The 25,000-nt window shown below is 40.3% G+C and overlaps 1 protein-coding gene and 1 long non-coding RNA gene across 3 annotated transcripts in view; one reads left to right on the forward strand and one right to left on the reverse strand.

Annotated features, from left to right (window-relative positions):
• The window catches only part of LOC123501396 (protein O-linked-mannose beta-1,2-N-acetylglucosaminyltransferase 1-like), a 313,371-nt gene that overhangs the window by 113,251 nt on the left and 175,120 nt on the right, over positions 1–25,000 (reverse strand). For both annotated transcript variants that reach the window (XM_045250219.1, XM_045250220.1), the window contains one exon: positions 18,035–18,063. The gene's annotated coding sequence lies outside the window, so the exon portion shown is untranslated. The remainder of the gene's footprint in view (positions 1–18,034; positions 18,064–25,000) is intronic.
• On the forward strand, positions 8,837–12,935 carry LOC123501397. The gene is made up of 5 exons (XR_006673624.1): positions 8,837–9,382; positions 9,668–11,116; positions 11,558–11,726; positions 11,932–12,074; positions 12,509–12,935. It is a non-coding gene; the product is annotated as an uncharacterized LOC123501397 (long non-coding RNA).

Consider the following 25,000-nt stretch of genomic DNA (forward strand, 5'->3'; position numbering starts at 1 on the left):
CCACCAAGAATCCATCCCTCCCTCAGCAAGCAGGACGGTACTGTCGCCACCAGCAGTAAGGAGAGGGCACAGTTGCTGGCTTCCTTGTTTGCTGGAAAAATGAAGGTCGGGAATCCACAGCAGCCACCGCCTCAGCTGGTCCAGCAATGTGAGAAGACTGTCACCATGGTGGAGGTGACGCATCAGCAGGTGAAGCGATTATTGCGGGGCTGGACACACAGAAAGCCACCGGCCCTGATGACATCAGCCCGCACCTGCTGAAGCGATGCTCCCAGGAACTGGCTGCCCCTCTCACCCAAGTCTTCACAACTTGTGTACGGGAAAACGTCTGGCCTTCAGTGTGGAAGGAGGCTCGAGTAGTTCCTGTACACAAAAAGCTCCAGGACGGACCCAAAAACTACAGACCCATATCCCTGTTGTCAGTGGTGGGTAAAGTGTTTGAGAGGGTCGTGGCAGAGGTGGTGTGTAGCCATCTCAAGGACAATGCCCTCCTCTCAGACCAACAGTTTGGGTTCAGACCTGGAAGGTCAACCTCCGACCTAATGATGCTTCTCACCAGGCATTGGCAGGACGCCCTCGACGACGGCAAGGACACTATAGTGGTTGCTTTGGACATAGCAGGAGCTTTTGATAAAGTATGGCACAACGGATTACTAGAAAAGCTTCGTGCTAAAGGCATCCAGGGTGGCTTGCTACGACTCTTGGGAAATTACCTGCAGGACAGAAGCCTCAAGGTGGTTGTCAACGGGCAAACATCTGAGTCCCTGCCTGTGGAGGCATCAGTGCCACAGGGTTCAATTCTTGGCCCACTCCTGTGGAATATCTACGTGGATGATCTTCTCCAGCTACTGCCAGGAGTCATGGCCTATGCTGATGACTGCACCCTCTCCTATACCTATCCACGCCAGGACAGTGGGCGGGCTGCTGAGGCCATCAATCAGCAGCTACGAGTGATAAAGGAGTGGGGTGCTCGCTGGCAAGTGACATTCGCGCCGGAGAAGACACAAGCAATGGTTGTCTCTCGGTCCCCAGCCGCCATGGCAGCAATGGCAGGAAAGTTGTCTTTTGGCGCTGCTGCTCTCCCACTCCAAGATGACGTCAAGATACTTGGAGTGGAGGTGGATCGAGGGCTGAGGTTTGACAGGCATGTCAAAACCATTGCCAAGAAAGCCTCTCACAGGATCTCCGCTCTCAGAAGGATCGCCAGTTTCCTCGACAGGAAGGGGAGACTGCTGCTGTACAAGGCACAGGTGCGGCCTCACCTTGAATACGCAGCTCTCTCCTGGATGTCCTGTGCCGCCACACACAGAAGGAGACTGGACAGCATCCAACGCCGCGCCATACGGCTAGTGGATGCTGCACCACCTCACCCAGAGCCTGAGCGTCCCCTTGATTCACTGGAACACCGCAGAGACGTGGCGGCGATCGTAGTGTTCCATAAGGCACAGGTGCAAAGAGTGCCACATCTGGCAGGGCTGCGTCATCCTCTAAGAGTCACCGCACGGAGCACGAGAACGGTGCTCAATGGTGGTGACGCCGTAGAGGTGCCGCGATCCCACGGGTGTCAGCATCAACGCACCTTCGCAGGACGCGTCTCCAGGATGTGGAACTTGTTCACGGCCGCGGTGCCTCACGTCCAGGAGATGAACACTCACAGTGTCAAACTGATGGCACATAAGTGGAGACAGACACTGCCAACTCCTCTGACACTCTTTGTGACGTGACACTCAGTGTAGTGCAGTGCGTGAATAGTGCTAGTGAAGTGAAACGAATAGTGCTCCATTTACATGCTGACCATCTTGTATATTATCTATTTTTAAGTCTTGTAAATATTGTAGAGAAATAGATTGTAGTACCCTTAGAATAGGTAGCACACGACAGTGCGCCTTTGGGTACATGTTCCTTTGTATTAAGTTTTGTTTAAATAAAAAAAAAAAAAAAAAAGAGAGAGAGAGAGAGAGAGTAAAGAATCTTATCTAATGTCATGAGTATAAGGAGGAGGAGGAGGAGGAGGAGGAGGAATGGAAAGAAATATAAAGGAAAACAAACAGCAACAGGCCTTGAGGTTCTTACTAGGCTGTTTATTGAGACTACTAACTATCAATGATAGATAGAACAGCAAAGCAGAAGACTTCTCTCCACCCAGGAGGAGGAGGAGGAGGAGGAGGAGGAGGTATTTGGAAAATTTGCGTGGATTCCTTCAATGCAGGAGAGAGAGAGAGAGAGAGAGAGAGAGAGAGAGAGAGAGAGAGAGAGAGAGAGAGAGAGAGAGAGAGAGAGAGAGAGAGAGAATACACCTGTTCCTCTTCTTACTCCTCTTCTTTCTCTGCCCCCTCCTCCTCTATCAACCCAAGTTACTTGTCTTCCTTATTCTTTTCTTTCATTCTTTTCTCGTCCAGCTACTCTGCCTGTTTGTGCGGCAGACAAGCACCACCCCGGACACCTCAGGGTTCCCTCATGTCTAAGTCGAGTAACATTTGGTCAAAAGTTGTTCAAACATCAAACGAATTGGTTGTGTTTTTCGGGAGGACTTTTGAATTTGAAGTCAGAAAGAGTAATTGTCAGTGTTTAGAACGCCTGTGAGCTCACCTTGAAAGGTATGACGCAGACAAACAGACAAGCCGAGAGAGTAATACGCATGGCAAATAATAAGGAAAACAACATTTAAAGGTGTTCTTAAGGCTATTGGTGTATCAACAATGAATAAGTATTACATTCCCAGTATTTCATAAAGAATAGTATCTAAGAAAACCACTTCACAACAAAGGAAAAAAATGCCACATTTACAGACAACCTGTTGTGTCGACGTACAGGTTTTATCTGCAATTAATTATATCACGATAAAATTATATTCAAATAATATGGAGGCTCATGGTGTCTCGGCACACACTCAACATTGCCTATTAAATGTTAACAAGGACTCAGCCAAGAAATTCAAGACATCACAAGCAAAATGTATGTCACATACAACAGTCAGATCTGTAAATCTTGGTTACAGTTATTTCCTATTAGTATTTATGGGAGATATGCCGTAAAAACAACAATTATTTGTTTACAGTGCAGTGTAACTCCGGCTAACGTTCCTCGTGTCGCGTGTTTCATAGTGGTAGGATCCTGAGTATATACAATGGTAGGATCATCCTGGTCATTTTCCTCTTTGTATATTGCGACACCTGTGGCATCGTTAGGTAATACTTGCCATTTAGCGCCGTTGTACGTCGATATGCGTTTATCGTATACATTTTTTTTTTTTACCTAAGGTGACGATGAAACTTATTCGTAATGAAATAAGTGGAATATGCTCACAGGTTCTATATAATTTTTCGGTGGCGCAAGGTTATTTCAACCCACCTACCAACCCTATAGTATATAACTTCAGTAACAGAAGAGGGAATATTCTACTTTGGGGAGACATGCAAGGTAAGATATATATTCTGTTTTCTCAGTTTAAACATTCAGTAGTATGACATTTTGAGGAAGAATGATGAGCAGAATAACAAAAGGATAAGACTAGTTACATGCGCATCGAGAAGCTCAACTCTTGAATTTCCCGACGTCGGATATTCTTAGGTTGCCATTGATCGCTGGCTGTTTTAATACGCGACTCGGTATACAGCCAGCCAGCTCGCAAGAGACACACATTCTAAAATTCATATCATAATAAATCTTGAGGTATTGAGTCTTTGTACTGCAAAACATTAATTCCAAGTGTTTATCCTAACATTATCCATATGATCTGGTAATACACACTCTACAAAACTGTTATTATAAGCTTAATACTCACAGTCGCGGTTTCAATGCTCTCGCATTTTTTACTAGTCTCAACTACATATTTGGTTTGAAACATTTTTTCATATAGTTCAATAGAGAGCACTGTTTCTCCTCTAAATATTACAAAGGAATACATTCTGTAATAATCTTGGTAGAGCAACATTTTTGCGGCCGAAGGCATATCAAACCGAAAAGACTAACTGAACTCAGGAACACCGAGTCCTCTCAAAACACCAAAACAACCCTGCGGCCCGCAGTTGCTTGGAAGCTCGTGTGGAGTAGGGTGACCAGACGTCCCCGATTTCAGTGACCTGTCCCCGGCTACTGCTGTCCCCGGTTTTCTGTAACTGAAAGATCACTTGATGCGTTAAAAAACTACTTTTGATTATGATAATTATGTCCTTTTATAATTACTCTTTTAGAATGTCAAGAATAAGGAAAAGGCCTTATTTTTTTAAATAGTTTCCGTGAAGACGGAAACATTTTAACAGCTAATGGGTGTTCATGATCTCAGATATTTCATCAGGTAGATTTTTTTTTCTTTGCAACTTGGGTAAATAAGGCGAGAGAAACTTTTGATTGCTGGTTTAGAAATGGTACGGATAGTGTCCCCGTTTTAGTTTTTCCAGTGCAAAAACACTACATGTTTTTACCTCCCTGAACTGAAAATGTCCCCGGAATTTGTCTCAGAAATCTGGTCACCCTAGTGTGGAGTGTTCTTAGAGCTGGAACAGAATGCCGGTTTATACATGTGCTGTAGCTGACTGCAATTCTATATCAAAAAAGAAAAACCAAGGCGTGAAAGGATGGACTGTGTTTCCCAGGAAGAAAGACGCGGCTCGAAGATTATGGGAGACACGATGTAAACGAGGCCCGACGTGGAGAGCTACCAAGGACCATGCTATCTGCTCAAAGCACTTCATAGATTGGTGCAAAGGACCGTCAGCATCGCATCCAGACCCTGAACTGTTTGCCTATAACCGGTGGGGAGCAGGTAGAAACCTGCTTGATGTTGTTTACATACGAAACGGACAATCTTTCACTGAAGTCATACAAGGATTTTGCATCAAAACATCGTGTTTATTTGATATTCGTCACATTTTCTGGATTTGATTGCTAATTAATGAACTTGAACCAATGAAATGTGCTTGCTTACTGAAAATAATGTAATTCACTCAAGGTGATGAAGTGTTCCAAAACTGAGACCATGTACCAAACATTTTTGGCTCGTTTTGCCATATTACGTTCTCTGTGCTTGGTGAAGCTGATTAGAGATGTTCCTAATAATTAATTACTTAGTTTGATAGCACATATATGACGTAAAATTTTTTTTTTCCAGCATACCGAGTTGAATGTGCTAAATTAAGTTATCTGGCGAATCTGGCAGCTTTTCAGCACTTTCCGACTTAGTTTACAAAATACAAATACGAGGTGCAGCCTGCCCTGCCCGGCCCGCCCGGCCCGCCACGAAACAACACGATGTCACGACCTCCTGTACTGCCCTCGGCACCACTCACACCGTGTGGCCCTCCTCCACTCACTGTTTGCAGCTCACCTCACCCTCACAGGCCAACACTGACTGACCTGGGTGGCTGTACGTACAAATACCAAGCAGGCTTTCAAGATTCTCAACCTCACCAGGACCTTCCTACACAAAACAATATAGCCTGAACACCTCACCACCGCATACCGGACCTTTGGGGCACTAGAGGCTGTGACACACTGCCTGCACAGCCACAACAAACCTCAAAGAAGAAGACGAGAACCAGACTAGTACAAACACCTTTATCCAGCACTGTGATACCCAGGCCTGATATCACCCGCTTATACTATGCTTCTGGGACACTGAAGGCTTGTTGAGGCTTGCCTACACTGCCGCAATAATCACACAACAAGGCAGCAGCCAACCAGTGTACCTACGTACTTCCAAGTGCCCCAGGTCTTACCACCAACACTGCTCTCCTCCCTCGCATGTGAGTGACAATTCAATGGTTGGTTATCTTCAACTTGACCCATGTCATTACTAAGTGTGTTTATTTGTGTATGATGTATATACTTTTTTTTTTCTCCCCTATCTAATATAGATCATATTTTTGCATGAAGTCATTGGTGAACTAAATTATTAACTAATGGGGCCTCATCTGCACTCTTTGTTTGCTTAGTTTGGTTGTATATCAATGCTAGATTATGGTGGTTAGGCTAAGTTAGGGAGACGGTGGCATAGTGGATAAGGCGGTGAACGTGGGGTCGGGCAGACGTCCACGCGTAGGTTCGAATCCCACCACGTACAGCCTTAAAACACTTTGCCATTTGTCGAGTGGTTTAAAGTTACCTACATGTCACCATGATACCCAGGTTCTAGGGGAACTCGGAAAGAATGGCACAGGAAAAAATGGCACCGGAAAAAATGTCACAGGAAAAACCGGCACAAGAAATAATGGCACATTGTTTAGCCTACGAAAATATGGCACACAAGCATATACACACTATATTGGTCATGACTAAAATCAAACGATATCTGAAACTGGATAATTATTATTATGTTATAAGTGTTCGAAGCCTATATTCGAAATCGATCAGAAATCAAACGATATCTGAAAGTGGATAATTATTCTTATGTTATAAGTGTTCGAAGCCAACATTCTTATGTTATAAGTGTTCGAAGCCTATATTCGAAATCGATCAGAAGTTTTCTTGGCTTACGTTGTGAATAATTTGATTAGTGGACTCTTTGGGACATTGCTGCGAATAGTGCTACGACTTAATTTCGACTTTTTTTTGCGATGGAAATTATCGAAAACAATAAGGGAGGTCTTAAACTGTGTTACAGTGGGTACATGTATACCAAGCAGTGGTCGAGAGGTGAAACGGTGCGGTGGAGGTGCGTCAAGCGAACACTTTCATGTAAAGGGGCATTAATCCCCGATAGGTCTCCCCCCTCCCCTCAGCGGCCTTCATATTTGTGTCGGACTATATTTATAGGCTATTTTGGTTTGGTTATGGTATGGCTGTTTTTATTAGTTTGTTAGGTTGGTTACTTGGGTTAAGTGGTAGTTACATCCAGCTGGTGGGGACGGGTGAGTGGGTGAAAATGTAGGGTAGTTTGTTCCATGAGTCCACCTACCACTTAAATAAAAAGTTTAATGTTTTGTAAGTTATAATAATCCCTGAATACCTGAAGGGCAAGCACAGTTAAGTACTAATGATATTTTTAGTAATTACTTTTTTGTCTTGGATTCAAAGTTTGCATGCCCTCTCTGTAATCATATATCAAGGTCAATGAAAAATTATGTAAATCATTGCATGTTGCATTCAAATGAATACGGAAGAGTTATCAGATGCCCATTAGGGGGTTGCAGACGGACGCTTAAATCATATACAGGCCTTAAGGCACACATGTATCGAGACCACCAAGAACGCAGGTCATAAAGTAATGAAAAACTGTTGGCGTTAAGCCTAAATTTGAAATTACATTGTAAATGTCTGTTGTGTCAACAAGTTTGTGATGGATTGAAGGATTTATTAAAGCATTTGAGACAGCACATTGGTGATGGCACCAGGATTCAGTGCTCCATAATGTTTTCAAAGACAGCCACATTTAAATCACATAATTAGGCATCACAGATATCAAACATGTGCAGTTAAGGACTTGTCAACTGAAATGATCTGTTCATCAAAGTCAGACATTTGTGATGACTTGTCACCAAGCTTGGAGGTGTCCAGCACAACAAGAAATGACACTTGTGACTTGGAAGGGATCAGCGATGAAGAAATACAAACCACTGATCATGAATTATTCCTAAAAAAATCTTTCACTTTTATTTAAAATTTTTGTCTAAATACTTATTGCCATCATCAGTTATTCAATGCATTGTGGAGGAATTTCAAACATTCACTCACTTTTATTTGCTTATTGCTTGCAGAAACTAACCACTTTGTTAAAGCAGCTTAACATTCCTGAATTCAAAATTAAAGAAATTCAAAATAATATTGAAGTTGATATATTTTCAAAATGTAACAGTGGACCACTAAGATCTAATTACAGTCGCAATGCATTTTTCAAGGAGAAATTTAATTACGCACATTGAACCCCAATGCCATTATTTGGGGAGGAACAATCAGAACAAAGAGTGTACCTATCAATAGGTTCAACAAAGAGTGTCCCTATCAATATGTTCCAATTCTTGAAACACTGAAGTGTCTCTTTAGGGATGAGTTTGTTCTCAAAGAATACACATCCACATCAAAATATGTATCATGAAAAAGCCCACAGTGACTGTCGCTTCAGTGATATTACTGACGGCCTTGCATTTCAGAGTAGTGAACTATTTAAAAGTCATCCTAACTCTTTACAGCTCTTCAAGTGTACTGTAAAGATGGCTTTGCATGAAGCAACTTTCATTGTTGATTAGCCCTGTTTCATATTTGTGGGCAGATAAAAAGTTAAGGTTTCAATGTGACATCATCATTAGGTAGCATTGCCACAGCAAAGGCTTGTTCTTGGTCAGGGTCTTGGTAAACATAGGGGAGGGGCTCCTAAAAAATTATGATGTTATTGCTTTTGTATAGCTCTATATAATATTATATAAGTAATAAATATCAAAACCTAGATATTTCCTTAACTTTGCTGCTCAGAAGAAATGTATACTATACAGAATTTGGACATGAGTTATGCTTTATTAATCCAGAGATGAGGAAGAATTAGAATGTGTTTATCAGAATTTTTAGGATTATTTATCACTGATTGATTTAACACAGCAATGATTTTCTCTATAAGTAGTGTTTGTGTAGAGATTTTGCAATATAAATAAGGTCATTAATCTAATACTACTACTGTACTGTACATGTGAGTACTGTACTTGCTTTATAAAAAAGAATTGTAGTTTTATATCCTTTTTTATAATTAATCATACAGTGTACCCCATGTTAAGCCCACTCTGTTATATGCTGAAACCAGCTGATGCCCATTCCTGATGCCCAAATTTTGCATGGACATGTGCCTGCACTACCATTGGCACTACAGCATCCCCGCCATATTACATTGGTCATGTTTACACAGCTCTCACAACAAATCTTTGGAATTTCCCTGAAAGGCTTGACAAATTTCTTGAGATTACAAAATCCTCCATTTAATGCACAGCTATATGAGTATGTCATCACTGAACAGATATATACTAACTATTATAGTACTTCAGGAGTATTCAGGTCAGGTATGAAGGTACTCAATGAGATCTGTTTACCCACTTGTGTAACACACTCCTTGCTTGGCCAACATTGCTACATTTTGGTTTGGGTATATACCTGGGTAGGTGTAACCTGGGGTATCACTGTACTATCCTAGTAAATTCAAGGGAATTATAGGAGCATTTTGAATTTCTTGATTCTCCAGATTTTGTGTGTCTCTGTCATTAGAGCTGTGGAGTAATGGAGGAAATCAAAAAGGCAGTCCAGAGGGTTCTTCCAAATCTTCCACAACCTCTAAAGGAAGCATGTGAACACCTTATCAAAATAGGTGTTGAAACAGAAGATGACCTAAAATATGTTCAGCACTTTGATCTCCCCATGCTTAAGGAAATTAAAGTGCGAAAGCTTATTAGTAACTGGAAAAAAGGTACATACATATTATAAGTTGACTTTATCATGTAATAAAGTAATGTAGCCGATGGATATGCATGTTACCTACACTGACATTTTATGAACTTGTTATAGATAACAGACTTTATGAGATAAACAGGTACAGTTAAACCTTAGAACTCAAAAACCCCAAAACTTGAATAACTTGGAAGTCATAAATAAAAAAACAAAAGGCCATCTAGATACTGCAGCATCTGAGGTTTGACTGTATGTGTTTGTCCACGAAAATTTAATGCACCATGTTATTTAGGTCTACTTTAAGTTTCAGAGACTGCAGCACCATCTCAAACATCACGAGAGACTGCTTCGTCGGACCAAGATATAGTAGCTGAAACAGTTGCTCCACCTTCAACCTCTGAGCATAACAGAGAAACATCAAAGTTGTTACAGTTAGGTGTAAATAGTGTTTGGGCTGATGAGTATGAAATTCCATGGTCAAGATTTACCCAAATAAATCTAATAACATGCTTACAAAATGGGTCGAGACCTCTTCCATCAGCAAGAAGAGAGATGGTGAGAAATCTAGTTGATGAAATTTGCAAGATTTCCCAGAAGCCTGGCAAAAAGGCACTAGCAACAATTGCACAAAAGATTGTGAAGAAATATCCCAAATCTTTCCTGGATGAAATTGAGAGGGGACTCGTGTTGGTACTGGATATGATTCCCTTCTGAAACAATTGCAGTCAAGGTTTGACAATATAAATAGAAATTCTAATAATAACTCATTGAAAAGGAAGAAATCTCTTGTAACAGAAAAGGGGGATGTGGAAGCTGGACCAACCCTTAAAATATATTTACGAGATAGATATGGCTGCATAAATTATATGCCAAGTGATTACCCAGATGGGGAATCAGAAATAACTCAAGAAAATAGGCAAGGTTTACTTAAGCGGAAATACAAGCAAAAACGTAGTGACAAAGTGGAGGATTTCATAAAGGACACTTACTTTTCTCAAAGAAAAGATATTGTAAAAAGGAAAATGAATGTTCTTCACTTAACAAATGAATGGCCCTATTTATTTGAACCAGTAGGGATGTTTGTTCACTTTAGGGAGCTCACTGGCATTAATATAAAAGAAAATTTTGATTCTGCCATCACAAGTAAGGAAGCACGGATTCTGAAATGGATGGAAGGAGAACCAAGCAAGAAAATAAGGAGAATTCAACAGGAACTTGTAAAAGCTAGCTGCTCTGTTGATAATAGCAATGGAGAAATAGCAGCCATGATCTGTGCAGTTGTGGCTTACAGGAAAAAGAAGAATTTTTGTATATATGTGTCAAGGTTAGTTACTTAAAAGTTACCTTTATATTTATAATAAGTGAATACCAAGCTGAACTGATAAACCACATATTCCAGTAAAATTATAAGTAGTTTACCTTTAACAATGATATTAATGGTTTGTTTTGGTAGCTGAGTTCTGGAAAATGAAAAATTTAACCCCTTGATGTGGACTTCATGTTTATTTGTTCATCTGTACCACTGTGTCTTGTCAAGTACCTGTCTGTCTTTTTGCATATGTAGTATTCATTTTATGTGTCAATTGCTATTTGTTTGTTTGACTTTTCCATGAGTGATTTTTTTTATCTGTTCTCTAATTTTGAAGATTTTCTTATATGTATATTTATTTTTGCTGTAACATTTTTCAGCAAAGTGCATCTAGGCTTGATTTTGAGAAGAACCTTCCCCAAATACCATGTCTAATAGGGTTTGGTAAGTTATATTCATAACATAGCTAATATTTACCAACATTGTCATGAAACCTAGTTATCATTTTTATGGGTTATGATGTGCAACCAAAGGAGGTCTAATATTGCAACCAAGAGCAGTGTAAATAATTGTAGTTTTCTTATCATTTTATCTTTGACAAAGTTATTAATTGATTCCTTAATGATTAATAAACAGGAAGGTCTGTGTGGGTATTTGCTATAAGAATTATGATAGAGAAGTATCTTGTGGTCTATAGAAATGATATTATTATTATTATTACCTAGTCTTTTGTGGGAGAGGCTTGAGGTGGAGGAAGTAAAATATGTAGAGCAGTTCTGCCACAAGCATTGATAGGTGAGGATAGGGTGAGGATGTTAGTTGTGAAATCCTTGCCAGAGGTGGCTACATTATTTTCATTTATTCATTTATCTTTAATACTTTCAGGGGAATCAAGGTTTACAGCAACAAGATATATGCTGTCAATTGGTGGTGGTGTTGTCACCAAGCATATTGCCACATTCACCACTGGCCTAGCGATGCTGTTGGCCTCCTATTACAACTTCAATATAATGTATCCCATAGATTCTGCATCAACACTTGAATTCATTCAAAGGTAATTCATATATATATAACACCTCTAGTGTTACCTGTCAAGACATAGTGCCTTTTCTTTTGCTAAAATGACTAAGCTGAGATTCACGTAGCTCTGTGGTATGGTGGTATGTAATTAGAGCTTGCACATTAAGATTGCAGTTTTTAGGGATATGGACAAGATTTACATATTTATAATGTGTACAAATTACTCTCTGTCACTGTAGATGTTTTGTTGGCATCAATCCTGAACGGGGGAGCAAGATAGAAATAAAAGAACATAGCAAAAGGCGCTCTGAAGTTCATCCGAAGGTCCTGTCCCTGATTAATGCTATTGCTGATGTAGATGGGAGGAGCTGAATCCCACAAGGTAATGTTTATTACTTATGAAAATTTTGTTTTATCATTATGGGGATTAATTATAATCATTTTCTTTTAAGAAATCTTAGAACACTTATATGGAGTTTTTGTTAAGTGAAAAATAAGCTTCCAGGAAGTCATATGTATTACAGTCTTATTTACCATTTCATCATACTTCATAAAATAAAGATGCTATGAGTGTGTTATTACTGTCAGATTGGTTCAATGTGCTTGTGCCTGGAGAAAGGGGCTGGCCATCCCTATCTGGAAACTTAGTGGGCCATCATTTATTTAATTTATTTATTACCATTGACTTCAGTAGAACTAAATGATTTGCCCTGTATTATATATCTTACTGTTGATAGAAAGTACTTGTATTGTGTGTTAAAGAGTGAAGATAAATGCAACTTTTGTAGCATGCTTTCATGATGTTAATTATTGTAGATGCTGTCAGCCACTGAAGGGGAGGAAACTAAAAAATGTGATTTTCAACTGGATGAAACTTGTCTTCCATTCTTGTGATGTACTTAAATAATGCTCTTTTATTTTAATGATGTGTCAGTGATGATTATAATGGTGCTGCTGTAAAGGTGATATATTGGAATGCATAAGTTCATTATATTTTTTCATTCTGAAATGCTCTTAAAGGCATAATGATAATTATAATGGTGATGATGACAATGGTGTCAAGTTTTCCTCATGCAAATGTAATGATGATTATAAAGGTGGTGGTGATGTTTTCTCCATGATTGGTGATGCATTGGTTAAATACTTCATGATTGGTGATGCAGGGTTAAATACTTCATGATTGGTGATGCAGGGTTAAATACCTCATGATTGGTGATGCATTGGTTAAATACTGCATGATTGGTGATGCAAATACTGACATGATGATTGGTGATGCAGGGTTAAATACTTCATGATTGGTGATGCAGGGTTAAATACCTCATGATTGGTGATGCAGGGTTAAATACTGCATGATTGGTGATGCAGGGTTAAATACCTCATGATTGGTGATGCAGGGTTATATACCTCATGATTGGTGATGCAGGGTTATATACTGCATGATTGGTGATGCAGGGTTAAATACTTCATGATTGGTGATGCAGGGTTAAATACCTCATGATTGGTGATGCATTGGTTAAATACTGCATGATTGGTGATGCAGGGTTAAATACTTCATGATTGGTGATGCAGGGTTAAATATTTAACTTCATGATTGGTGATGCAGGGTTATATACCTCATGATTGGTGATGCAGGGTAAATACCTCATGATTGGTGATGCATTGGTTAAATACCTAAGTTCATTTTTGTAATGGAATGCTCTTTTTTTTTTTTTTTTTGTGCATAATGATGATTACAATGCTGATGATGGTGTTGATGTTCTCTCCATGCTGGATGATGTATAGTTGAATGCCTAGGTTCATTGTTATTTTTTATTTTATTTATTAATTTTTCTCTGGAATTTTCTTTCTGCTGCAAATTTTTTCACATTTATAACTTTTCCGTGGGCAGTACGACAGCATTCGGGTTCCCATGTTTCTTATAACTGATGCCCTGGTTTCTCTAAAAGGATGACTTCAATTTTATTTATTTATTATTTTTTTTTTTTATTGAGGCATTCCTTACACATTTCATTCCTTGCATTCCTTCTATGCCTCTCATAAACACATACTGTTTAAATAATATTTTGCTTATTTTTTCAAGAATGTTCCAGCTACTGGAAACTTTTTTTTTTTTCATATACTTTGGTTCAGGTTAAGTGATTTCCCAGAGATAATGAAATATTTTTGTACTTTTTGTACTCTACTGTCAGGTAGATATATCATATACTTAAGATCTGTTCATATAGAAAAGAATCTCACATGAGATTCACACCAATCATATCCAGACTATCAGTATCCAGACTTGTCATTATCTAGACAACTGTCTGATTGGCTGTTGTGGTAATAACTAGGATGGATATTGGAAATATATGATATATGAAGGATCCATGTACTGTACATGTGTACATAATATGGATATTAACTAGAATGTTTTAAGAAATTGATACTGTTAAGTTATTCACAACTACAGATACTGGTAACCAGTACTGTTTCAGTGAGATGCAATAAAATTGAGAAATACATTTTCCCTTTTCTTTGACAAGTAATTTCTATAAAAGGTTTACAGAAAAATCCTGTCATAATTGTATGTTCATTCTAGTTATGATTTGACAATTTTATACAGATTCAGAAACTTACGTGGGGATTGAAATAGCGACAATTCAAGTCATTAATCTTTTGACCTCCATAGACCCTACCTAATGTCGATAAAATCATCTAATTACACCAAAAAGTCGAGGTAATTAAAAAACGTCCTAGTACTAAAAGAGTTAAGGAGCCATTCATAGTGTTTTGCCGCTCCGATACTAACCTTCACAGCAACACTGACGTTATTCACTAAACACACAAAACTGGTACTGGCGATAAGATCATTGGCCTGTGATTCAGATCTCACAATTCTCAACACTTCCTTCTTTACAAACACTAACATTTGCAACGTTACGCTCTTCAAGCACAGCTAACAACAACAACAACACAGTCAACCATTAACTCTTACAGAGCCACACCTCACACAATCCCTAAACTAGCAATGTTTATACTCACACACACACACACACACACACACACACACACACACACACACACACACACACACACACACACACACAGCAGTAGACAGCGGAGTGCCACAGGGATCAGTATTGGCGCCAATACTTTTTCTCGTATATATAAATGACATGCCAGAGGGAGTGAACAGCTACATAAATCTGTTTGCGGACGATGCGAAACTGTGCAGAGTCATTAAACAAAAAGAGGATTGTGAAATACTACAGGAAGACTTAAACAAGATCTGGAAATGGAGCAAAAAATGGGAGATGGAATTCAATGTGGACAAAAGCCATGTCAAGGAAATGGGAAAAAGTGAAAGACGACCAGTGGGAATCTATAAGATGGGAGATGGAGTAGAACTAGAAAAAGTAAAAAAGGAAAAGGACTTGGGAGTGACAATGGAAGAAAACAATCAACCAGTAAACCATATTGATAGAATTTTCAGAGAGACGTATAATTTGCTAAGGAATATTGGATTAGCATTTCACTATATGGACAAAGAAATGATGAAGAAATTGATAAGTACTAAAATAAGACCTAGATTGGAATATGCAGGAGTTGTGTGGACCCCCATAAAAAGAAACACATAAGGAAATTGGAGAGACTACAAAAAATGGCTACAAGAATGGTTCCAGAATTTAAAGGGATGACATATGAGGAGAGACTAAAAGCTATGGATCTACCAACCCTGGAACAGAGAAGAGAGAGAGGATCTGATACAAGTTTATAAATTGATTAATGGAATGGATCAAGTGGATAATGAGAAACTAATCCTGAGAGAAGAATATGACATTAGAAGCACAAGATCGCATAGTAAGAAACTGAGGAAGGAAGATGTCTGAGAGATGTTAAAAATTTAGTTTCCCGCAAAGGTGTGTTGAGACTTGGAACGGTTTAAGTGAGGAAGTGGTGTCAGCAAAGAGTGCATAGTTTTAAAGAAAAATTGGATAAGTGTAGATATGGAGACGGGGCCACACGAGCATAAAGCCCAGGCCCTGTAAAACTACAACTAGGTAAACACACACACACACACACACACACACACACACACACACACACACACACACACACACACACACACACACACACACATATATATATATATATATATATATATATATATATATATATATATATATATATATATATATATATATATATATATATATATATACAGGGTGGGGCAAATCAAATACCCGAGTTTTGATAGGCCATTAGGAAAAGTAAAACAATACTTACAGAATTATTTGTTGTTTTATTCGAATCAGTATACAATGGCGTTTGTGTGATCACTTTTTGAAGATGGCATCAGGAAGATGGTGGCCATCTGTAGCGATGCACTGTTGAAGGCGATGTCTCAAATTTTCGGCTGTTCTTCGGCACATCTCAAGGGGTATTGCAACGATTTCCTCCCGAATTCGCATCTTCAATTCTTCCAAATTGTATGGCCGACTTCTGAACACTTTCTCCTTGAGATATCCCCACAGGAAAAAGTCGCAAATGCTCAAATCAGGTGAGCGTGGGGGCCACTCGACATCACCCTCCGAGAGACGTGTGCCGGGAACATCTGTCGCAATTTGACCATTGCAACTTGAGCAGTGTGGGCTGTTGCTCCATCTTGTTGGAACCAGATGTCTCCCAGATTTGTTTCCTCACTTAATTCTTCCAATTTCGGTTCAAAAAAGTCTTCCAACATCGCAAGATAACGTTGAGAGTTGACGGTGACAGATCTTCCATCCTCCTCAAAGAAATAAGGTCCAATTACCCCAAATTTGGAAACTGCACACCAAACAGTAACTTTAGGGGAATGGAGCGGTGAAGTCGGCCACACAATTTGGAAGAATTGAAGATGCGAATTCGGGAGGAAATCGCTGCAATACCCCTTGAGATGTGCCGAAGAGCAGCCGAAAACTTCAGACATCGCCTTCAACAGTGCATCGCTACAGATGGCCACCATCTTCCTGATGCCATCTTCAAAAAGTGATCACACAAACGGCATTGTATACTGATTCAAATAAAACAACAAATAATTCTGTAAGTATTGTTTTACTTTTTCTAATGGCCTATCAAAACTCGGGCATTTGATTTGCCCCACCATATATATATATATATATATATATATATATATATATATATATATATATATATATATATATATATATATATATATATATATATATATATATATATATATATATATATATATATATATATATATATATATATATATATATATATATATATATATATATATATATATATATATATATATATATATATATATATATATATATATATATATATATATATATATATATATATATATATATATATATATATATATATATATATATATATATATATATATATATATATATATGACTATAGACACCACACAATTCACAACACCCACCACCCACCACAACACCCACCACACATCATGCATCACCCACCACCCACCACACACCATGCAACACATACAACTGTGTGGTGGATTATCTCAACATATCTAAAGGTACAATCCTCACTCTGCCTTTACCTCCGTAGTGCGTTGCCTATTGGAACATTGTGAACAAGTCGTGGTACAGTGGAACCATGCGTGCTTTGGGGTCCGAGGGGTCTCCAAGCGCATGGGTTCGAATCCTGTCCACGGTCCTCACTCGGGGCAACGATTTTCTAGCGGGTGGGCTTTTAGATAGGAGGTATCCAAAAAAGTATCCCCTTTAGCACATACATTCCCGTGAAAAGCCCACATGGTATGAAGAAAAAAAAGCATCGTGTCTTCATTGTCCACAAGGACAGAGAAATTAAAATGAGTTCAGTGTAAAGTAATAAAAATTATACCAAACTAAAAAAAAAAAAAACACCATACGAAGAGTGCTTTAATGAATTGCACCTACTTCCATCAGTTCAGAGAGGATTAAGAGGCGACTTAATACAAACGTTTCACATCACCAGACATTGGTAACATGGACTGCACCAACCATTTCACCAGAGACTATTCAAATAATACTTCTACTTCCATGAATAAAAAAAAATAGCTTTTCCATCACACAGTAAGCTTATGTAATGGGTTTCCTCGAGGCGTGATAAGTTGCAACACCGTGAAGACTTCTATACGCTGCATTGATCAATATTTTGCCTCAAATCAGCGTCTAACAGCATTTATTAGTGGTTCGCTTCCTTCCATCCAGCAAATAGGAGCACTTCATTTGCCTCGTGAGGGCCAGAATGTCTGCTGTGGCCTCTGTATTTACGTTACTCTCACTCACTCACTCACTCGTTCACTGATTCACTCACTCACTGTTGTCTTACCTCGTGACTGGCAAACTCAGCTCCACCACCTGCCAATGCAAAAGAAACAATGCGTTATTACACTTTGTTCAACACAACACAACACAATAGAGATCAGTATTCTCTAACATCTCTACTGTATACTCTAGTTACAGGGATCCCGAGTATTTCAAAGATGTTTTTTACAGGTCCTGTGACAGATAAGATAGATTTCTACACTATTTAAAGGTAAAAACACAATCTTGAGAACCCGGCTAGTGACCTCTGTGCCTTTACATAATATAGTTGTGTGGAGAAACAATGCATTTCTGAATGCAGGTTGTAATGCAACAAAACAGAACACTGAACAACACACAACACCACACTACCACACCACTCCACACCACACCACACAACACCGCACCGTCTTTTCACTGTTACGACCACTTCCCCTATCCCGCAGGTGGCACCCCTCACGCCAAGCCCCTGCAAGCCGTCTCGCCGCCTCCCCGTCTCCATCCTGCATGAGTGCGAGGCACCGTTCACAGGCGATGGCAGAGCTGGCCAGCCAGAGATCAACCAGTCCACCACCACTCTCACCTGCACCTACACCTGCTCCTGCTTCTGTATCTGTACCTTTGTCTGCTGGTTCTCCTTCACCCAGGCGGCCAGTGCACACTAGGCTCTCTCCACCACCACCACCACCACCACCACCACAACTTGTACCTGTACCTGTACCACCGTGGCGGGTGGTTAGATGAGAGGGGTCCCTCTGGAGGGGTCAAGAACAAAGTACCAGCATATCTTAACACATTATTTTGGATTCACGTTAAACATTGCAGCTGTACAAAAACTTACCTTTAGTCCTCTAGTGACCAGTCCATTCTGCCCTCTCTCTCTCTCTCTCTCTCTCTCTCTCTCTCTCTCTCTCTCTCTCTCTCTCTCTTGGGCAGGACAACTAGCAGCAAGGTGTTACTTTTTTATATAAGAGGGCAAAGCAGGCCAAAGGTAACATAAAAAGTATAAAAAATAGAAAAAAACCCCTCACTTAGTTGCCAGTCCCCATGCAGGTCCGAGGGAGTTAGTCCAAAATAAAGATGTATATGTCTTGAAACTTGTGTCAGGCTGCACTACGCATGTCTGGTGTTGGTTTGGTGTATAAGCAATGATGATTCGGAATCCTTTTATTACAACTTTTATGTTCGTTTTTTGCAGAAATAAAGTAAAATGATGAGGTATATTGTTGCGTATGCTTTCCTTACTGTTTCCTGAGTGCCGCCTATGTGATCGTAACGCAAACAACACTATATACCTCTACACATTTCATTCACTTTTTTATTACTTTTTACGAGAACTTTCCCATTTTAAAGAACGATATAACGTGAACTGCATAACACACACACACACACACACACACACACACACACACACACACACACACACACACACACACACCTTGACAATAATGACGATGGTAATGATAATAACAAACATGACAAGTTCCAATGAAGACAAATTATATCAAAATTGTATTAGTAATTTTTGAAACTGTGCACCAAATACTGTGGTGTTGTGCAAGTCATCGCTGCGTGGTGGTGGTGGTGATAGTGGTGGTGGTGGTGATAGTGGTGATAGTGGTGGTGGTGGTGGTGGTGGTAATGGAAATGGTGGTGGTGGTGTTAGTAATGACGGCAGGGGTCGGGGTCGTGGTGGTGGCGGTGGGGGAGGTCGTGGTGGTGATGACGGCAATGGTAATGATGATTGTGGTCGTTACAAAGCTGGTGGTGCTACGACAATGGTGGTAGTGGTGGTGGTGGTGGTGGTGATGACGGCAATGATAATAATGGTGGTGGTGGTGGTCATTTCAAAGCTAATGGTACTACTGAAAATGGTGGTGGTGGTGGTGGTGGTGATGACAATGGTGAGGGTGGTGGTGGTGATGGCAGTGGTGGTGATGACAACAATGGTGGTGGTGGTAGTGGTGGTGTGGAGTTGGCGATGTTGGTGGCGCTGGTGGTGGCGGAGGGGTGTGGAGTTGATGTTGGTGGCGCTGGTGGTGGTGGTGGTGGTGGTGGTGGTGGCGGGGCGTCGCTCGCTCATCACCACCATTCATTACAGTATAACAGGAAATGCTGGCTAATTTGTGTACGGAATTAGTGTGTGTGTGTGTGTGTGTGTGTGTGTGTGTGTGTGTGTGTGTGTGTGTGTGTGTGTGTGTGTGTGTGTTGTGTGAACCCCTCTCTCTCTCTCTCTCTCTGCACGACTGTTTTCCAAGGCCATAATTAATCAGCCTGGTTCTCCAACGTGTCTCTCCTTTCTGTGTTTTACAAATCTTGCTAAGGTGCCACTAGAGTCGTGGAAACACACTTAACCCCTTCAGTACCATGACGCTTTTCCATACTCATTCTACTTACTAAATGGTCGTTATTTTTACACCTTCAGAAACTTATGTGGGAGATTAAAATAGTGAAGACTCTAGTAATTAATCTTCTGACCTCCATAGACCCTTCCTAATGTCAATAAAATGGTCGAATCTCATACAAATCTCAAGGTAAAAATGTCCCAGTTTTGAAAGGGTTAATACCTACGACACTTCCCATGGAGCCTTTTGAAAGTAAGAAAGGCGAAGCTATGAAGTGTTTTAGAACATTGTCCCTTCACCGCCACTCTCTCTCTCTCTCTCTCTCTCTCTCTCTCTCTCTCTCTCTCTCTCTCTCGCTCAGTCACGCGGTGTAGTAACAGAAGCAGAAACATCACAGGAGCGACATTCCTCACACTGGCAAAGGGAATGTTGGCCTTATTATCTCTGGTATGATGTTCTCTCTCTCTCTCTCTCTCTCTCTCTCTCTCTCTCTCTCTCTCTCTCTCTCTCTCTCTCTCTCTCTCTCTCTCTCTCCTCTTCTCCACTCCCTTCAGGTCTTCTCTTCTTCCTTCCGTCTTTCCTCCTTGCCTCCTCCACCTCCTCCAGTTTTCCCTTATCTCCCTTTCTAACATCTCTCTCTCTCTCTCTCTCTCTCTCTCTCTCTCTCTCTCTCTCTCTCTCTCTCTCTCTCTATTACCTTCCCTATCCTCTCCCTTTCTCTTTCTCTCTCCTTCACCCTCTCTTCATCAGCTGATTCCTCCCCTTTCTCTCTCTCTCTCTCTCTCTCTCTCTCTCTTTCTCTTATCTCCTTTCACTCTTCCTCTCTTTATTTACTCTCTGTTCTCTCCATCCCTCTCACTTTCCTGCCTCACCGAAGTAGTAGTTACATTGGCTCTCCTCCTCCTCCTCCTCCTCCTCCTCCTCTTCCCTTTGAAAGTTGTAACCATTATATTTCCTTTCAATAATTGATTTGAATGTAAGTATTTTTTTCTTTTCATTTATTTCAATATTTATCTTTCACAATAGTGACGTTACTTACTAAAAATCTTATCTATTTATGTATTTATCTCTAATGTTAAGGAGTTTGGTCTAGAAAAAATAAATGATAAAAGAAAAAACCCACTGGTGCTTCTGTACAAAGTTATGTTAGTACCATGATGTGTTTTCGTAGTTATTCTGGTTATTATTTGGCGATTTTATTCAGCTTCAGAAAATTATGGGGGGGATTATAATAGTGAAGACTCTGGCCATTCATTTTTTGACCTCCATAGACTCTTCTTAATGTAAATAAAATCGTCTAATCATACTCTAGAAATCAGAGAAAAAAAATGCGTCCCAGTGCTGGACAGTTCAAGATGTGTTACTTTGATTTATGCGAAGTTTAGGACGGGTTGGATTCGGTTAGGTTGCGTAAAGGTGACTCGCGTTAGGTTAGGATAGGTTGGGACGGGCTGGGTTCAGTGTTAGTATTAAATGACCATCACACGCAACGCTTCCTTAAGGCTGTGTTCACTGTTCACCTTGCATACGATGAGCACCACAACACAGCCTTCCAACACCTTCACAGTCTCATTATTTTTCCATTGGTGTTTATACAAGTTCGTCAGTTTCAGTACTGAGACTCATTTTTACCTGAAGTTTTGGGTTCGATTAAACGATTTTATTTACATTAAGAGGCCTCGTCTATGGGGGTAAAAGGTTGATGCACAGAGTCTTCACTATTTCAATCCCGACACGAGTTTTGAAGCTGTAAAAAATCGCCAGCAGAATGCATATGAAAACAATTCTTGGTACTGAAGGAGTTAAAGAAATCATTCCTGCAGCCTTCCCTAGCATTGTGTCGGCGTGTAGTACTGCCAGCATTTACTACCCTAAGACCAGTTTTCGTCACGCTCACAATCATATACTCCCTGGCGTGTGCTACGGGACAGTACATGCAAGACGCTGTTAGTTAGGGAATGTGGTGTAACTAGAACTCTCACAGGCTCTCCAGTATTGTGTTGTACGTACGTACTAACAACACTCAAAATCACAACGCCAGTATTTAACGCGTTCACAATCTTATGTATATTTCATCACTTGTGTTTGAAGAGGTTATTGAATTCTTGCAGTGTCACCAGTATTATGTTCCTAGGCATCAACATGTACAACTGTCAATATGTACTACTATCAACATGTACTATTATTAACATGTACTATTATCAACATGTACTACTGTCCACATGTACTGCTATCTACATGTACAACTATTAACATGTACAACTATCAACATGTACAACTATCAACATGTACAACTGTCAACATGTATTACTGTCAACATGTACTACCATCACTATTTACTATAACAAGACCACCTTTTTGTCACGTTCATAGTAATTTTTCTTTCACAAGTGTTTACAAATCAAAATGCACTCCTCCCACCCGAGTGAGCGCCGCGGCAGTGTAGTGTCCATATATTTGCTTTCATGTGCAAAGGAGGCTGGCCAAAAATGGACAAAAAGAGATGAAAACTCGTTCACACGTGTTAATCTATTAATGCGAACATTTAATTTGATGTATTCTTTAAAATGTGCACTGGAAATTGAAGAGAGAGAGAGAGAGAGAGAGAGAGAGAGAGAGAGAGAGAGAGAGAGAGAGAGAGAGAGAGAGAGAGAGAGAATAATGACTCTACACTAGCCTACATGACAGTATCTTGTACACTCGTTCCTACTGTAACGCAAATTCCTGTATAACAAAGACACTTTTCGTCTAAGGCTGCCTAAGGATGCAGAAGAACTAAGGTTTCTTACGTGACCAAAATTCCCTGTAGCGAGGCCGAGACCTTCCTTCCACCCTCAAAACACTTACCCACCCACCACCATCTCTCGGCGGCTCGCTCGCCAGTACATTTGGATTCGGACAGTGGGTTCTATTGTACTATTCTGAAACACTGGCGTCTGAGCTCCTCAAATTGGAAGAGGATCTGAAGGAAACCGTACGAGTTTCCTATAGTGTGTTTCATGATTCTGTTGATAAATTAACAAGTGAGAAGGACAGCAGGAGTCACATGCATTACAAACGCGATAAGAAAATGAAAAATGGGATGGTTTGTTAACATAGTAAGAAGAGAAAGACGAGAAATCAATTGAAAGAGGCTGGAGAAACCCACACGACCGAGGAAGATCGAGGAGAAGACAGAGTGGCATGGAGGGATGGAATTGTCGAAGAGCTGGAAAGGATGAGAGTCACACACGAAGAGCCAAGAAAGTACTAGAGGAGACTCATACTTGGCGAAAGGAGAAGTGATGGCATAACAAGACATAGTATCCTACATCAGAGGTTCCCAAACTTTACCATGCTAAGGACCCCCCAGATATTTAAGTCCCATCCGAGGACCCCCAGCCAATCAGAAGTTACTATTACCATACCAAGGTACCCATTATATGATTACAATGCAGTAAATTTACTATTTGCATATTCCTACACGAAGAAAGTCTTAAAATAAACATTTGAAATATTTTCAAAAAAGTCTGACGACACATGGCGCAATCGCTGAATTTTAAGTGCTTAAGTGTTTTGTTTAAGTGTTAGTGAGAAGAAGAAAACAAAAGGGAAGTTATTTGTGATCAATTCAAGTAGTGAGTCATTTTTATATAATTAATTCCATACTTAAGATTACTTAAAGATAATAATACTACTTATAATTTCCTTTCTAGACTTAAATCATTCCTACATATTTGAGCATTACACTACGTCGTAATAAATTCAAATTAACCCTTAAACCTCGGGGACTTTAAGACTTTTCACTGCGCTAACTCGGGAGGTTTGGCGAGAAACACACAAAATAGCTTGTATTCACATACTGATTATACTAGGAAATTCAATAAAGAGTGAGTACAAATGATATTATGTCCACAACCGACTCTTCCTCTTTGCAATGCAAAACCAGAAGCATCTAGATGCTATGGTTACCAAAATATCACAGGTTGAATGAGGTGCTATCATCGGTGTGCGTGGCGATCGGCTGCGCCGGCACCTGGCTAAAGTGAAAGAAAACGGGTACCTTCTATCCTCTCTCCTAAGGTTGGCGGGAGAAGTAGCGGACCCCCTAGGACCTTCTCAGGGACCCCCAGGGGTCCGGGGACCCCAGTTTGGGAACCACTGTCCTACATTACCAAAGGGAGAAAACAGCTTGGAAGACTCGATCGTTTACCTCTGTGGCCTATGAAAGTCGCAGAGAGAGAGAGAGAGAGAGAGAGAGAGAGAGAGAGAGAGAGAGAGAGAGAGAGAGAGAGAGAGAGAGAGAGAAACCAGCTCCACTATGACCATAAAAGCACAACAGACGGACACTGCCGGACGCCACGCCACGCCACGCCACGCCACGCCACGCCACGCCACGCCACGCCACTACATAGCCACCTAATTCTGAAACACTCTACGCCACATTTCCACTTGTTTCAAAACGCTCTAGTTGAGGTGACGTAGGTTTTTTGATGGGGCTTTCAATGGTTAGTAAGTTATCTACATGACCAACAGTAAAAGCACTCTGGACAACCCGGCTAACCATCCATGTGGCCTTTGTCGTGGTGCGAGAGAAGACAAAATCTCGTATTCTCAAACACATCTGTGCTTCACCTCTATTTCGAAAGGCTTTATCTAAATTCACA

This window comes from Portunus trituberculatus, chromosome 9 (assembly GCF_017591435.1).
Source record: "Portunus trituberculatus isolate SZX2019 chromosome 9, ASM1759143v1, whole genome shotgun sequence".
Taxonomy (NCBI): Eukaryota; Metazoa; Arthropoda; class Malacostraca; order Decapoda; family Portunidae; genus Portunus; species Portunus trituberculatus.